Source organism: Engystomops pustulosus, chromosome 3, assembly GCF_040894005.1.
Source record: "Engystomops pustulosus chromosome 3, aEngPut4.maternal, whole genome shotgun sequence".
Lineage (NCBI taxonomy): Eukaryota > Metazoa > Chordata > Amphibia > Anura > Leptodactylidae > Engystomops > Engystomops pustulosus.
The window spans coordinates 149,245,458-149,251,246 of NC_092413.1; positions in this window are offsets into that span (position 1 = coordinate 149,245,458).

Consider the following 5,789-nt stretch of genomic DNA (forward strand, 5'->3'; position numbering starts at 1 on the left):
GACCATACTATCAGACAGTCGTCAACACTATATATTTTTTAAATGGATTGTCTATAGTGTGAATGTACTCTAGTTGAGGGCTAGTTCAAGCAGCAGAATTTTTATTTATTAAATTATTTCTTACATTATTTTATATTGTTCCCTTATAAAGAATGGCTAGACCATTATACAACCTCTTGTGTCACCCCCTCATCCTCATAGTCTGTAAGCTCTTGTGAGCAGGGCCCTCACTCCTATTGTTCCATATGACTGTTTGTTCTGTGTAATGTAATATTATATTTGTATATATCCTCTATGATTTGTAAAGCTCTACAGAATTTGATGGCGCTATATTAAAAAGATTATTATTATTAATTTACTTCTGTAAGCAGGAAGAAAGAACAATTTCCAATAACACAAGAAAACCTATTCAACTCACTCCAGCCATGGTGCTTCTGTGATTGCCAAACAACTATTGGAAACCTAACAAAGGCGATCTTTGCATATTGCTAGTACATACAGCTAAAACGGTAACCCCCTTGAAATGGTTGAAAACTGACCTACCTACACTTGCAGATTGGTTTTGATAAGGTGGAGCATATCCAAAGGATGGAGGAATTAGCTACATGGGAAATGAGACAGCATGAGAGAAACACCAAAATCTGAGCACCTTGGTTAACTTACCGTAATATTCCCTGACATTGGCTGCCCACACGTGGTTAAATACCAGGTGTGGACAAACTTGGGATTTGGAAACTTGGGACCCAACCATAGTCAGGAGTTTATGGTCATATGAAGGGACAAGCAAAAATATAAACACCAAGACTGATAGAGACAGGTTGGAATCTTCTTTGGACTACTTTAATATGGACAACTTTAACCATGCATGCATACACAGCACTAACAATTTAAAGTTCAATTTATTCCTATTACTTTACAGTAAACAATATACAGCTGTTTCTTAAGCCATATAAAATACACTGTAAATCCAGAATTAAGTGTAAAAGTTTAGATTAGAGCAGAATGGAATGATAAGGTCATTGTTGATAATACAAATGTATGTATAAATCCTGTTACATTACTTATTCCACCTTGATAAAACTAGCAGAACTCGTCACATTACTGACGTTAGTAGCCTGAACATTGCTGTGTAGTTGATTGGCACAGATGTTCAATGACAGAGTGTGAGCTTTATTTTCCTTGTCTCATGACTTCTGTTGGAAATGTGAAAAGTCACGTCACCAAACTCTGCCCTAAAGTGCCATATGTCCCTTAACCTTCACAAGTGATTCTAACCTGTTTCTTCAATATGTTCTCTGGCAGATGGAAATTCATGTACAAATCTATTACATATTCTCAAGCTGAGGTCCAGGCGTCATGCTCTTTAAACTTTAAGTGCCTGTAAATACCTTGCACACTAAAGTACTTTTTTTTGCTAAATGCATATAAAAAAAAAGTATAAAACAAGAAAAGCTGGGTTATATTCAGCAGTGGTTGAGTGTATACCTACCATAGTGTATGTATGTGTATATGTATTTATATATATATTATATACAGTATATATAAAGTTAGGTTCAAGCCAATGTACAGTAAATCCATCTAGTGCAACCAATTCTCTTATAAAGATAATTTTATTGTAATATTTAATAAATATTTAAATAAAATACGTATAAAAGCAGATTATGTTACCCGCAGTTAAACACTGTGCTTCTGGTCATCCATTATGATGTAAAAAACCACTCTTATCACAAATTATATATAATAACAGAACTTGGCCGCATCATACCATAAATATACTAAGACAATATCCTTTCCAAAAATTAGGGCTCACATCCTAATGTGGCATATGTGATACACAAACATTGTTAAAATCAGGTTAGATAGGACTATACTGTGCTCACCCTAATAAAAGTTTTAGAATATTGGGGCTCATTTACTAAGGGTCCGAACGCCGCACTTTCGTTGGGTTTCCCAAATATTTCTGTTTTGCGCCGAATTGCCCCCCGGGATTCTGGCGCACGCGATCGGATTGTGGCGCAGCGGCGTCGGCTTTCACACGACAGAAATCGGGGGCGTGGCTGTCGGACAACCCGGATTTGGAAAACAACGCGGAATTTAAAAAACGAAATTGTGTCGCAAGATCAGCACTTACATGTACCAGGAAGAAGCAGGTGAACTCCAGCGGAGCTTGGCGCAGCTGCAACACCTGCTGGATATCGGGTGCATGACCTTAGTGAATCCCGGCAGACCCGAATCCTCATTGGACAATGGGCCGCGGGACCGCCACTGGACCGGGTAAGTAAATGAGCCCCATTATGTCAGGGACAAGGCTAGATACACAAGCCATTCCCAATGAAAGGTGATACTAGTAGAATGCTACACAAGGAACGAGGAGCTAGAGCACCTCTTTCTCTCTAGCCCCAATTTAGGGGATTTCAATTTATCCTAATAAACACCTTTAAGTGTTAATACATGGGTTACTTTGTGACTGGATAAGCTATATTACTTGACTTTGATTTTGGTTGTATCCAGACCTTGTATGCAGACCTTGTAACAAAACGCTCAAGTGTAGAAGCTAACATGGAAAAAGGTTTCAACCATTTTATATAATTCTAACCTAATTCATTTGAACAGTCTCGAGAGACCAGGCTAGAAAGGGAAGGTGATTTTTGTTATTGAAATAACTGCTCAGTCCTTCAGCTTCATTTTTACTTCACTAACATTTATTAGTAAATTCAAAAGTTACAATCCATATCATATACAAACAGTACAATATAACTCATACATCATAAATACAATTTATTTTTACAATATCTTTAAAAAATAATTTATTTAATATAATATCTGCCTCATATAGCGAGGAAGGCAGTGCATTCATTTCAAATGCAGACTCAAAAACCCCTAGCAACTCTCCAGCCATCTCTTCTCCATACTTTTGATATGCTTCTTCTGGAAGACCATTCGGTCCCGGTGATTTACCATTTGGCAAGTTACTTATTACTTCTTTTATTTCCTCTATATTCAAGGGAGCCTCCAATTTATTTTTACTTTCTTCTCTCAGTGTTTTCATGTTGATTTGTGTCAAAAATCTAAATAGTTTTTCTTCCATAGTACCCATCTCAGATAAGTTTATTCTACCAAAGTAGTGCCGAAAAAACTCCAATATCTCCACCTCCTTATTTAGTATCCTACCCTGCATATTTCTAATTTAAGAAGAGGGCCCCTTTTCCTTAATCAATTGTGCCAACAGCCTGCTAAGTTTTTCTACGTCCATAAACCATCTACCTTTTCAAATCAATGAGGCTCTATAAACTTTTAGGACAATATGTGCTTCATATTGATTCTTAGCTTCTTACCATCACATATATCATTCAAATGCAAGCACCACACCTCAAATCAACTCCAAGCCTTTTATCTTCTTAATTGAGAATTGTATCATGAAGGAATTGCCCACATGTGTCCATGAAACAGCCGTTAAAAGGTTTTTCCCACGAAAGAAAATTCTCACATTTCAATCCCCTAGTGATGTTAACACAATAAAGATCATTTTAACCCCTTACTTTTCAATTTTACTCAGTTTTATCCCAAGGTGTGGGCTGGGACTCTCTAAACAGACACTTTGTGATCCATCTAATTCTGTGGGGTGACAATGTGGTTACATGATCATGGTACAGGTGTATATGCACTTTTATCTGGCTTATGACATTGTAGTAACTCAGTGACACATAGAAAGAGAGATGAGACAGATCAGAGATGCATGAGATTACACAGAGGCATGACAGACAGAGGCTGACAGACTTTTACACTGTTACACCTTTAGCTCTTCTACATCTCACAGATATGTGCCTGCCTCCCCCTTCCCTTGGATCACTTATCTCCATGTAGTTTGTAGTTTACAGCCTCTCTTTCTGCTCAGATCCCCTGGTATGAAGTAATCAGTGAGTGTCTCTGCGTTTCAGGGAGCGGGGCTACACGGTCAGCGCAGAGAGAGACAGAAATCTCATCTGCACAATCTCACACAGGAATCCAAGATGGCGGCCACCCGGCCCTAATTCATGTCTTGGGGCAACTGAAATTGTGTACACCAGGAGTGATAGAGACAGGTTGGACTTATATGTGAGATGCTGCATTTTTGTTAATAACAGCGAATTGGAGAATGTGTTATTTTGTTATCCTTAGTACATATAAGAAACTTGTCTTCGTGGGAATACCCCTTTAAGTCAATTCTCCAATTACTTTTGGTCCCTATACAAACAGAGTGACACACGTTAAGGAGCTGAAACTCCTTAACTCTTCATACATTTTTAACATGAATACCCTCAAAGGAAACCTGAGATGATCTGGAATATAGGGGAGCACCCCAACGGGAATTCAAAATGCAAAGAAGCATAAAAGTACCCAGCAGCTAGGAATCTGAAACATAAAAAACAAATAGAAAAATTACCCAAAAAACTCTCTGGGCTACAAGAACATATGACCCTTTAAATAGGGTTGCATAAACTAAGGATTTGTGATGTGAACTAGCTCAATTATATTCCCAAATCCTGAAGTCACCTTGTACTAGTAACACCCAGTTGATATTTTACAGTATTTATAGATTCAAAGTCGAATTGATACATTATACAGACATAAGGCAGTGCTACAAAACTGTAATTTTAATTGTAATAATAACTTTCAATAATATTAAGAATTATTTTTAGTGTTACTTTAGTGATAAAGAAGTAAAGAAAAAACAAAAAAGTATATACTTGCTTGCACACAAGGTTCTCAGGTTTAGCTTTAGTTAAGATGACTGTTTTGATTATGTAACGTTGCCAATATGCAATGGTATATAAATTTATAATACCATCAGATTATCACTGTGTAGTCCATCAACCCACAAGTTCTAAAATGGCATTCTAATGTCTGCGTTACAGTCACTGCTGCACAATAGCTGATCATGGGTTTTAGATGATGGCAGAGAAAGATCCATTTTATTCACCCCTCGCTGGGATCAATAAACCCCTCTGTGGTTGCTTTCAATTAGTAGATCTCATGATGTAAGGAAGATATTTAAAACACGGTGTGAGACCAAATATTTTTTACACTGCCATATCACGCTTTCTGCTTTGCATATATGCTTTTTTATTAAATAACTATTTAATTCCTGCTAAAAATGAAAAAAAGCTACATCTTTATTTTTTCAATTGAGTCATTATAAAATTATTGATTTATAATTAGAGATGAGCGAGCACTAAAGTGCTCGAGTGTTTCTTATTCGAGTTGAGCTTTTTCCGATCCTCGAGTGCTCGTTTTGAATAACGAACGACTCGAGCATTTTTCAAGGGGACCAAGGCTCTGCACAGGGAAGCTTGGCCAAACACCTGGGAACCTCAGAAAATGATGGAAACACCATGGAAATGGACAGAAAACAGCAGGGGCAGCATGCATGGATGCCTCTGAGGCTGCCTAATCGCACCATTATGCCAAAATTATAGGCAACAGCATGGCGATGACAGAGTGACCGAGTGAGGCGAGATAGCATCTACAACACCCAATAATTGACTCTGACACTATGGGGGACGGCATGCGGAGGCAGCGGCAGCAGCGGCAGGCTAGAGAGTGGCATGGCGACATACCCCAAATGGACTCAGGCTTCAAACCAATTTTAAAAATTACTTTTGGCGAGGATAACATGTAGCACTGTACGTATCAGTATTTGGCCTGGTTATGGCGGCAGAGAGGAACCAAAGGAGATGAGCAAGAAGCTCTGAAATGATTTCCTATGTGAACAAAAGGTTGACTGTATATTTAGCCGATAACACAGCATG